We start from the raw sequence: 12,731 nt of genomic DNA on the forward strand, positions 1-12,731 counted from the left end.
TATATATATGTGTGTGTGTGTGTATATATATATATATATATATATATATATAAAACCCACACTGAAAATTTTTAAAAACCAAGGTGACGCATCCATCAGAAGCTACTGGGAGCTTTCAGTAAGGAATAATGTTGGAAACTGACTCTTATCTATAAGATTTGGCAGCTGCAACATATGTGGCAATTCATTTTCACTCACAGAAGCATGTGCTGGGGCCACACATGTTCCTACTTAAGGGCCAACCAGTAGCCTAAGCTAAAATGATGGGTCTCTGTCATCACCTCTAGGTGGTTTGTTTTGTTTATGTTTTCATTTGGGGGTTGAGGGGTATGGGTTGGGGTTTTTGTTCTTGCCTTTTCTTTTCTCATTTGGTTTTATGATGGGGGTTTCTTGACCTCTTGGTTGACATGCTGGTCCAGCTGAATCAGATCTCTGATTTTGGATAGGGTGGGTTGTGTATCTGGATGGGGGTTTTGACTTTCTCCCTCTCCCACCTGACTTCAGCTTGAGAGATTTTTATTCATTTCCTAATGAGCGTTCCTGCACTGTCTTAGAAAAGTGTCTGTCAAACTGTGACACCTACCACTCCTCACCTCTGTCTCCCCTCCCTAGGTTGTTAATTCCCTCCTTCCAGCCCCCTGGATCCTAAAGACCTGTTATACTAAAGGCAAAATTGCCTTACAACTGAGCTTGAAATCTTGGGAAAGGGAGAGGGGGTGAGATTTTTGCATTCCTGTTTTTACATGGTCTGAGATAAAGTAACACAATTCCATTCAGACCCAGGGGGCTGTGGGAGGAATGAAGAGCCAAGAAGTCCAGACCCCAATAGGGCAGCGATTTTTGGCTAAAAACAAGTAAAATGAGAAGTATGTATTCGATTTACATGAATTATTTATACTGTCTTTATAATTGTATAATGTGTTGGGGGTATTTTTTTCCTAAATAATCAAGAAATGCCTGCTATAGTTCAGTGGCAGGAGATGTCAATGCAAGTTGTGACCTGGGTTATGTATAACTCAAATGAGAGTCTCTAGAGAATGAATCCTTCTTTTGCAACAAGGCTGATCACAAGCCCTCAGCCTGGCAGGAAGGCAGTGGGAAAGCAAGTAATGCATCTATGCCTGTGAATGCTTCCTTTTTTGAACAGGGTAGAGATGTCCTAAAGAAAAGGAATAAACAAGAGATAAGACAGGACTCTCAAGGCATCAGCCTACACACACACACACAAACACACACACACCCAAAACCGCAATATAAGCTTTAGAAATAGCCACTTGCCTACTCCCTAAGGCAAGTAGTGGTTTAAGCTAGAGGAGTCTGATCAATGCTCTTTTGTTCATTTAACTACCAGTATACCTCGCAAGGGAGTTTTAAAAAATGTGCGTGAGCTGTTAAAAACTTCTGTTCATGTTTCCACATCTGATTTGTGAGTATTTGCTATGCGGAGATCCTGTACTGTGGATGCAGGTCCTATTTGTGGAAGGGAGGCAGATCTGTGTGGTCTGTGCTCAGTTCTGTTGGGAGCCACCCCTCTCAGTCGGCAGAGGGTGGGCAGAGGATGGTGTGATTAGGCCACAGGCAAGGCCCCCATGTCCCCAGCCTGCTTGGCTCAGACATTATAAAACTGTGGTGGCTTCCTTCCTTCTTGGTTTATCTTGTCTCTGAGGCCTCGTGCCACCATTGAGAACCGTCGTGGAAATGTCATCAACACTGAACAAGTCACTCCCCCTTCTTCGTCCTGCCAGTACCTTCACCCCCCACAAATTCCTTCCCCCGACCCCTATGGTCTTGGTGCTAAGATAACTTTAGAATCATTGCTGCTAGTCAATAGCTTTTCATTATATAAATATATTATATATATTATATATTATTTTTGGAACTTTTTATTTGTTTTCAACAGTGATGTAGCATGTTAAAAAACAGAACACAAAAAAACTGGTTTTCTCTGACTGTCCCACTGCCAGGCCTCATATGCTGCCTTCTTAAACAAATCAATGCACCCCTGCCTGCTGATATTCTGCCCTACCCCCACCCCAGTCTAACGTACTTCCCCACCTGCCTCTGAACAAGGAGAGAGTTAGCAGGAGTTAGCAAGGAAAGACCCAGAGCCCCCTCTGATGCTTTGAAATCCCAGCCTCTTACCACTTCTCCACTTGCAGCTGATTCCACCCCACCACCCTGGTCAGTAACTGTGGACAGGTGGGATGCCATTGCACAGCACAAAGTTCCACCCTCGCTGCACTGACCTCCTCTCCACCCACACAAACTCGTGTCTGTGGGAACTTTCTTTGAACATCATGCAGACTGAGATGGGTTGGGAACAGAGATGACTGGCAAGGCGAATATCAGTGGGGGCCAGAAACAGTAGGTTCGGATCCTTTCTTCTAGCCAACAGTTGCCTTACACCTTCTCCTTTCCCCCTCTGCTCTTCCCCACCCACTGCATTGGGAGTCATCCCCTAGACCACACATTGGAAAACTAGGCAGAGAGTCATTGATAACTGCCTGAGCACCTAGTCAGGGCTGAGACTATTTCCTCTCCCGAGGCCATGGCCAAAATTAGCTTAGATTTTTATGTGGATGTGGGAAAGTCCTTTGAGCCAATGCCAGTGTCTACCCCGTATCTCCTGAGAGAACTGGGAGCCAGTGACATGCCTCTGGGCTGGAAGCATGAGTTGCTGCTAGCAGCCTGTGGCTGCAGGGGGTCACCTGCCAATCCAGGCTCCATTCCTCAGAGTATGAGCTCTCTGGAGGGTCTTGACGTTTGGCCAGGTGCCTCTGAAACTGGGTGCTCATGACTTCGGCTCAATTCAGCCAGGCCTGGGCCATGTCAGACACTCTGAAGTCTACTTTGCCTTGGGACAGGGAGTTACCAGAGAACAGTTTGGGAGACACACCACTGCAATGTACATGAGGTCTTTTCTGCATCTGGATGCTCCCAGGAGGCTCTGTGCTTCTATCCTGTGAATGCTGCATGTGATTACCTGTGATTTTTATCACAGGCATTTCTACTCTTTTGCCCCCTTGAGGAACACTTGGGTTGATGACACCCTCCCTCAGTGTTTAGTCCAGGGAGCCACATGCTTGGCTAGCCTAATCTCCCTTTGAGGGGTATGAAAAAGTGTGGCCAGGTGGTGCTCACATCCCGAATATGGTCACTTCAGACAAGGCAGCACCCCTTAACAAAGCCACTGGCTTAAGAGTGACAACCACTGGCTTAGAATGAAATGTTTGTGTCTCTGAGGTTGAGACTTGTCCTCATTGGGCTGGCTGATTAGTGACTTTCTTCGGCTCGTGAAGGGGGTGGGAAGTGAGATAAGGTTTGTGACCAAGTATGCCAAGCAGGTATGCCACAGAGCCTGGGAGCCAGAAGTCCTTGTGATTAAAATGGTCTCCTCAAGTGTGGAAAAACAGATCCATTGCCATCTAGTATCTGTGAAATGTGAGGACAACCTTGGCCTGTCTGCAACTCTTGCCATGTCAGAATCCCTAAGTTTTGCCTGCTTGGTTGCATATGAGAGTTCAGGCATCCAAAATACCACTTTTATTCTTGTTTCTTTTCTTTTTAATGATGGCCTATAACATCCTGTAGTGCTGGACAGATTATCCCTTCCTTATCGCCACTTGAGAATGAAAGCAGGCTCCGACTCCAGGATCTCTGGAAGGCCAGCTTCAGTGCTGGGCCCTGAACCGAGGGCTGCAAGGAGTATGGCCCCATCCCATGCTACATGTTTCTGTGTTTGTCTCGCTGAGCCCCCTGCTTGGCTTGCTTATGTTGACCTTTTAATTTGGAGGAAGGACCTTGTAATTATGTAAGGTAATGTTGAAATATTTTCTGTTTGTTTGGAAGTGATACCAAGAAGGAGAAAATAGGGAAAAGCAAGTAGAATACTGAGAATGATTGTGTAGAGACTGAAATGGGGGCAGCCTGGGCCCTGTCTGGGCAGGTGGTCAGGCATCACTCCACCCATTCACCTGGAGCCTCATGGGGTCCAGAGGGTGGCCTGGGGCGAGAAGTAGACCTTCTCTTCTCCTTTCATTTTTCCTCCTATCCCATCTAGGAACAGGAATTTCATATCTAGATCTGGTTTTAGCTTATGGTCTAGGGTGATATCCAAGTAGAACTTGTGCTTTTTCTAGGTCCCTACACCCAGGTTGGGCAGAAGGCTCCAGTCACGTGGATCTCATGCCACAGCCCCTTCAGGCAGCAGGCCTAGCTAGGCCAGCCTGGGACAGTCAGAGCCGGGAGGCCAGGCCTCCCGAGGCAAGAAAGGTGTGTTTGTAGGGCAGGTGAGCTTGGGACAGCCCTATTCGGCCACAGGTCTCCTGGAAGGGGTGGCGCTGGGTCACGGGCTCTGGTCTGCTTTCCTCCTCACATACTGAGGAGTGAAGATTAGGTCAAGAGACACACGGAGCCCTTCTCCTGCTTGGAGGGACACCCCTCTCTTGCTCTCTGTTGACAAAGCCCTTTCTCTAGCTGAGTGGATGGAGCTGTGATATTTTAAGGAGCCTTTAAGGTGATCTTTGTGTGTTAGCCAGAGGGAGAAAAAGTGCCCCTTTGGGAGGAAAATGGTACGGCCCTCCTCTTCCAACTGGCTCACCCTCTTCTCACTCCGCCCTTCAGGTGGTACCCCTTCAAGCCCTGGAAATACCTATGCAATCCAGTCTCCCTAGGAGAGTGCATGGAAGCAGAGGTGTGTGCAGTGTATAATACAAATGCTACAGCATATATATTGTATATATGGACATTTACAGTACGTATACACACAGAGTAAGAGATTAAATCACATCTATATATCTATAAATAATATCCTATATATTTATACATTTCTATGTTTTAAATAGATATAAAAATAGAGTCTATAGAGAGCTGGGAGAGCAATGGGAAAGTCTCTGTGTTGTGCAAAGAGGGAGGAGGCAGAGCCTTTGCAGAGGGCAATGTGGGAGCTAAGCAGGCCGGGTTTGCTGGGAATGGGGCCTCCTGCCGCAGTAATCTCTCCATGCACTTTCTCTCCTTTACTGCAGGCTTGGTCTGAGGTTGGAAGGAGATACTCACTCCCTGACCTCCAGCTGAAGTGCCCCAACAACCCCCCACAAGCCTATGTGTAGGTGGCCCCAGCTGCTTGGCAGTAGGACGTGGTCTCTGACCCCTGGTGGAGGGACCACTGCACAATTGGTCCCCAGTTACCCTCCCTGCAGCACTGGTGGCCGTAGGAGAGGTGCAAAGTGGACCAAGAGGGGGAACATGCCAGCCCTGCCCCTTAGGTGTTTCTGTGGTCCCCCAGAGGCCAAGCCTCTGCAGTACAGCTGTCCTGGCCTCCCTCCCCCCTCCATCTCTGTCTGTCAGGGTACTGGAGAAGTGAAGTAGGCAGCATTGCTGGCTGGCACTGCCTGCCAACCAGAGGCTTTCTAGCCAGAGCAGGGGGCACCGGCCGACAGGGAAGGGTGGGAGAGACATATCCACACTCAAACTCAGTGGCAACTCAAGTTCAGAAGCAGGGCTTTGGCCCGGCCCACTTTGCACAGCCGCTGGCTGTACTCAGGACAATGCTCTTCCCTCCTCCATGGAGGCCCAGTGACCCCTCAGCCCACCACCACCATAACAGGCAAGTTTAGTTCATGTACACTGTTCTTATTCTGTGACTCAAGGCAGAGGTTGACCCAGATGCCCCAAGCTCACCCACTTTCAGTGGGGAGGACGCCTTCCTTGACTTGTCTTTCCTCCTACCCTGAGCCGGGGAGGGATATCTGGAGGCCTGAGGGGCCACTGGTGCAGCTGGCAGCATGACGGAGGGCTTGCTCAGCCCTGACAGAATCAGAAGCCAGTTATGCTTCCAGGTTTCTCTCTGTCATTTCTTTCCCATGGAGGTAGGAGAGGAGGAGCTGACGGGCCTGCAGATGATGGGAGACATAAGGCCGCTGCATCCTCAGCTCTCCAGACCAGCCTCTGCCTTCCAGCTCTACAGAGGCACCATGTTCCATCCCTGAGCCTCCTCTGACCCCCTGTCCTCTCCTCATCATCCTACCAACGTACCTCAGTCTCCAGCAGAGCCACTCCTATACCTACATTCTGGGGCAGGTCTGTTCTGCCGATGCCCACATCCCCGCCAAGCCTGGGTCACTTTGAGCCACAACTAGATACACCCTTGGGACACCCTCCAGTGCCTGGCTCAAGAGAGACCAGGCCCGGCCCGAGCCCTCCTCCCACTGCAGTGGACCAGACCCATGGCCAGGGGATGGGTATCCCCTGGGTAGCAATCCCACAATGCACTGTACCTCAGAGAGAGCACATACCATGGGGCATCAAGGGTACCGGACCTCCGCCCAGAGGAGGACAGCCGGTTGCAGTACTGCTCACAAAAAGACGAGGGCCAGGCTGCCCTCAGGCACCACTCAGTCTTCACTTCTGTCTCTCTGGAAGAGCCAGCAGTCTCCGTCTTTTTCAGCCCATCTCTCTCCTCTCCACCCCCACGCTGCTGAACTGTTTCATTTCAATCACAAAGGAAAAATACAGTGGGGGTGGGGTAAAATACCTAGGAGTCTATTATCACATACATATTAATATGTTAATACTTTCTTTCTTAAAACAAAAACTCGATGTTATTATTTTGCAGACAACGCTTTATAGTACCTGTGTGACGGGATCTAGAACACTGGATACAAATAGAGCTATGTTGGTTTATCATAACATGTATGCAGAAACCTTCCTTTTGTCATATTACCCTTGTAATGTAAGAAGATTGTTAATAAAAGCATTTAAATTTGCTCACCACGATCGAATCTCTGCCTCCTTGCCTCTATCCCACATATGTGCTCAGGGCGATTGTGTGTGGGTGCCAGAGCAAGGGTTCCAGTGTCAGGTTAGGAGCCTGCCTGCAGCCAGGTTGGAAGGAAACTTTTAAGTCTCTGCCTGCTGTTCTCACTGTAACAGAATTCAAGTCCACTTCTAGCAGGTAACCTACCCCACCAAAGGAAGGTTTAATGGAAACCATTTAAAATGAGCCGATTTGTCCCCCATACACTTACCCCACAGAATCTTTGAGGAAACACAGAGCAATTGCAGATAAGCTGTTACTTAAATTCTCCCTCCAACGAACTGTTTTTAGTTTCTCCTCCCAAGCTATTAAGCCCTCCTTCCAGCTGCTGTCCCCTGAAGTCTAGCTTCCTTTCAGAGGGGCCCTCTTCCCTTTTCTAAAGCTCTGACTTCTTGGTGCCTGCCATCTTCTCCCAGTCTGTGTCCCTCTCAGTCCCTGGAGACCGACCCTCAGCTGGTCACTCAGCTTCCTGTTGTGAAAAACACCCACAGTTCCCATGGAATGTTCTGGTTCTCTTCTTTCTCAGGAGAGGAGATAAGCGGAGGAAGGAGCAAAGGAGCCTAGCTGTCCATGTCTAACCAGCCCAGGTGAACCAGGGTCAGCCCTCACTCAACTGTGGGCTGTACAGATTTGACCCATATTTGCATCAGTGTCTGGGACATGCTAATGGAAAACACAAATCCAGTCATGAAATCCTTTCTGCTTAAAACCCTCTGGGGGTTTCCCATTACCCTTCGAGCTCCATCCAAAGTTCTGGTCATGAACATCAATCAGCCCTGCACAATTCTGCCACTGCCTACCTCCCTGACCAACCCCTCTAAATAGCCACCCTCAAGGCACTGTGCATTAGTCCTCCTGATATTTTCCTTCATAACACTTATCTCAATTTGCAGCTGTTTAATTAGCATGTGTGTTTATGTGTGTGATTGTTCTATGTCTGGACTTCCTCCTCTAGGTTTTAACATCCACAGGGAAAAGTAGAGCGTTTTTAATATCACTGTGTGCAGTTCCTATCACATAATAGGCACTTGATCAATGTTTAATGAATAGGTGAATAAATGGATGACTTTAAGCAGCATCTGATGAGACAGGGAGGTGGCAGGGCATAACTCCTGCCCAGTTAGAATAGGTGTGGGCCCTGCAAAAAGGACAATTCGGGCTGAATCTATAGAAAACTCCCACTGCAGCAAGCATAAAACCCTAGACACTGAGACCCCAAGCAGCAACCTTGCCTCTCTCTGCACCTGCAGGGAGTTCCATACTTTCTCTTATCCTGAATAAAGCTCTCTCTCTGTATCTGAATAAAAACTCTCTGTAAATCTCCTGCCTTGTCTGTGCATGAAGTTCATTTCTTAGACTCTGTGAACAAGAACCCTGACATCACTGATAAAATTCAATCCCAGCAATGCTATATTGGTCACAGCAGAATCCTAGATTCTTCCACTTCACCTGTCTCTGTCTTGGTTTCTTCATTTGATCAGGATGACCCCGCACCTGACCACTGGCTACATCTGGCCTTGATCCAGCACCTTCTCTCTACAAAGCTGGCTGTTGCCCTGGAGGGGCTTACTTGAGTTCTCCTCCATTCCAACTGCTCTTGTCCTCTGTATAACATTCCTCCCAAGCCAGTCAGGTGTCCCCTAATGCCCCCAGGAAAGAGAACTTTTCCAGCTCCTTCCCGCTTGGTGAGTCTGAGTCTGTGGTTCCAGGTAGCATTTTGAAGCTACTGCCTATACTTGTAAGTTAACTTCCCAATAAAGACCACTGGCTGTATGTCAGAGCCTGGACTTTAGGGTTAGAGAATACCAGATTTGAATCCCTCCTCTGCCTCTTACAAGCTGAGATCTTGGACAAGTCACTTATCTGAGTCTGTGTTAACACAGAGTGCTCAACACAGAGCAATGGTTTACTACATGCTATTTATCATCATTGTTACTGTTATCTCTTAGATCAGGGTGAAGTAGGTCCTAGGAAGGGTAGCCTGCTGCCATCCTTTTTCACCCAGAATCCCTGGAGCTGCTCTGGGTGAGGGGTTGCCTGTGACTTATGCTGCAGAGCACCTATACATATGCTGACAGCTGACAGGGTGCCTCTGCCTGAAAAGGGATCTCACTTTTTCCTTCTCAGCCTAGAGAAAGCTCCTCAGGGCACATTCTTCTGTGACAATAGCTCATCTTGCTTGGCTCTCTAGGGAAAACAGACTGCATAGGGGGTTTGTTTGTTTTTGGCTAGAAAAAACGTGTTTCTTCTTGCTTGTCCCTGGTTTGAATCCCTGGGTTTCTGAAGCAGGGTTTCTGCCATCGCACCTCTGCTAAGTGGGCTGCCTGAACACCAAGAGTAAGTGCTGGGAAATCAGGGTGGGAAACCATGCTCCAGCCTGGGCTGCGTTGAGAGGAGACCATGATGGGCTGAGGACCAGCCACCATAAGGCCCTGATCTCACACAGGTGGCCACCATGAGCCCGGTTTCCATGGCAACATCTGGCCTCCAGCCCCAAGACTGGCCCCATTAGCAATTAAACATATGAGAAGAGGCCTCAGGTCATATTGCATATTGTCTAGAGGAATGGGTGACTGTCAGGAGGGATTGTCAGAAGATGCCAGAAGAATCAGGGAAGGCATGTCCACATATATGGGGGTTTAGTTTGTTTCATGCACAAGATAGGAAGCCAAAGACATGTGAAAAATACATTGTTGCCAGGCTGTATGTCAGAACCTAGACATTAGAGTTTAGAGTCTAAATTACAGAATCACAAAATGTTAAAGCTAGAAGAAACTTTAGTGATCATTTGGCCCAAATTCATTTTACTCATGTGGAAACTGAGGCCCCCCTGACTTGCCCAGGGCCTTGAAGGTGACCGGTGACAAAGCCAACCTGGGTAGCAGGTTCTTATGTCCTAAATGCAGAACTCTAGACTTGAGTCTGTTACATGCAGGAAAAAGTTTGTTATTTAAATCAGTTCAGTAGAAAGCCCTGTATAAACTGATTAGGGAACTGTTCTTCCTTCTTCCATTTCTCTTTTATATAAATACAGTCTCTCAAATATTAGTGTTGGGCTCTGGTGGGCTATATTCATAGCTACCTGTGAAACACACAGTGTACATAGTATTTGACTACGTGGGATAGGATACACTTCTATTTTATTATGAAAATAAAAATCTTGTCACTAAAATAAAATATATGTAGTATAAAATAAGGAATTATAGGCACAGACTTGGAAATCAAAGACATCTCATGGCTTTCTTTATTGATCATTTATCCTTTTTAAGAAACTTTGGTTTTAATTCCATGTGATCTGGCTGATTCCTACTTACTTTAGAATTCAGGCCCTGCCCCTTGCTTAATGCCAGAGCCTCTTTCTCCAGAGACCAGTGCTGTGGCAGCCACCAGAGGGCCTAAGGTGTCAGCACTTCAGGAGTCCCTTTGTCCCTGCCCACCATCTGGAGTGCAGAACCATCAGCTGGTGCAACGATGGGAGTATTTCTTTCGGGATGTTAGAGAAAGGGGAGTCTCTAGTTTCCACTTAATTTTCCATCTCAAGAATAAATTCAAAGCCCCGAGAGGCCATGCCTCTTATATCCGTACTTATATATAGCCCCTTTGATTCAGTGCTCAAACAAGGTCATCAGGGTACATGCACACGCACACGCACGCGCACACACACACACACACACACACAGAGCACTCTATGTTCCAGTGATTCTACTCACTTCTAGGTAGGTATCTTAAGAGAAACTTGCCCATGTTTACAAGGAGACAAGCTAAGAATGTTCATAGCAGCCCTGTGACAGCAAAAGAAAAAAAGGGAACATCTAAATGCACAACAAGAAAATGGAATTTGGAATATCCATATGATGGAATATTATATAGCAAAAAAATGAGCTAAAGCTACATATGTTGCATGGATAAAGCTTCAAGTTTTAATGTTGCACAAAAACAGTGTGATACAATTTACATAAAGTTTAAAACATACATAAATACACCAAATTGCTCAGGGTTTACATGTGCATACAATAGAGATAAAGAAATGCTTGGGGTGAAGAAACCCCAAATTCAGTATGGTGGTTCCTGAACGGACTCAACTGTATTTGTCAAGTTTTATAAACTTGTCAGTGGTTCATGAGTGTTTATCAAAGTAGTTTTTTCTTCATTTTATATATCTAAAATATTAAGGGAAAAGAAAAGAAAACACCAGGAAGCTGACCCAGCTGGAAATCATTTATTTACCACTAAAAGGTTTTTGCTGTAAAGTGTGACACCAGACAAAGGACTACAATGTTTCATGCGTCTCTTTGTGCTTCGGTTCATGATTGCAAAACAAACACACACTTAGCATTAACAGGAAACACAGGTAGCAGAAACAAATCACAAGGACTAGTTCTCTCCTTTGATGATACTCATAACGATTTGGCTTAGGCCTGCCACCCAGGATGCTTTTACATCCCAAGGGAATTGTCCCTGAAGGACTACTCTCTCATTTTGCTCTCTCTACATAGTATCGTTTGGGGTGATCTGTCACTCAACTCACACCAAGAGTCATATCTCAAAATGAAATGGATAGACACATGCAAGGTCTTGATCAGTAATCACTCAACAAATACATATTGATTTGGCGCACAAAGTGGAGCCACAGATTGAGGGTAGAATCCCAATTCTCTATCCCCATCGCCATATGGAGGAAAGAACCAGATCACCTTATGGGCAACAGCCTATTCTGAGATGGCTTCTCACTTTGTTTCTACTTCTTCTCCACGCCCTTAGAAAATGCTTCCTGACAAAACACAGGTGTTCCTTTCAGAAACAATCATCTGCATTCATACAGGCTCACTTACTCTAATTCAGTAGGTAGTAAGTTGCAAATATGTCTGGTAAATACACCAGTGAATATAACAAAGACCCCTGCAAAACCTGTCTCATTTCTGTGCATGCGTGCTGAGTGAGGTGATGGCTGACATCTAAGACGTTCTGTGGTGGCACTTGACTCCTGTCAGGGGCAGCCTTTAATTTGTATTCTGGAAAACCAAATCTTTGAGATTTGCCCCACCAAAAAAATGAATGCCATGATGGTCATGATGGAATGGCCATGGGTTGATATTTCTAGGATCGGAGGTCTTACCCAGCTCACCCAAACATCCTTTGGTGTGACTGTAAGGCAGGTATGTAAATTTAGAAGGACAGAGGACCCATACTTCCTGATTTCGAGTCTAGCATCCAGACTTTTCTAGCTTAGAGTAGCAGATGTTACCAAGAAGAGAGTACTGGTCGGCTTACACAGGGAATGTTTTGTTCTCATTTAGCCAAACCAACCAAAAGAGGGAGAGCAGAGTGGTAAGGGGAGTCTTAAAAGCATGTTACAGGAAATCACTAACAGATACTTTGTCTAGAAAACTTTGGCAGGACACGGTCAGCCTTAATGAGCAAGATTTCCAATTATCTGAAAGGCTTTCCTATTAAAGAGAGATTAGATATTGTTTCTGTTTCTTCAGAGGATGGGTAGAATTTGTTTCTAACACTTTTCTACTTCTGTACATAAAAGGGAAAGTAATGACAAAAGGTGATAAGGTCCCATGCAGATTTTTGGAAAGAAGGCAAGCGTGACCTGACTTGTTGAAGGAGTGAAGTACAGCCCTTATCTCTCTTGTCTAGGAACTCTTATGTAGATCAGACGACCAGGGTGACATCTAAAGGCCCAGAGTTTGGATGTCAGTATTGAGGAGTTCAAATGCAGAATCCATGGTTCTGGAGGTGCCTGTAATGATTCTGGCACTTTCCAGGCATTGTCAGCTACCAACTTGAAGCTTAAAAATGATCTGCTGGTGGCCTCAGAATTTTTAGCCAGAGGGTGCCTACAGCTTTCAAGTGCTATTTCATCTATCACATCATTCACGGAGACAGAACTGCCATGTCATTGGTCCTA

Source organism: Manis javanica, chromosome 11 (assembly GCF_040802235.1).
Source record: "Manis javanica isolate MJ-LG chromosome 11, MJ_LKY, whole genome shotgun sequence".
In the NCBI taxonomy this organism is placed as follows: Eukaryota; Metazoa; Chordata; class Mammalia; order Pholidota; family Manidae; genus Manis; species Manis javanica.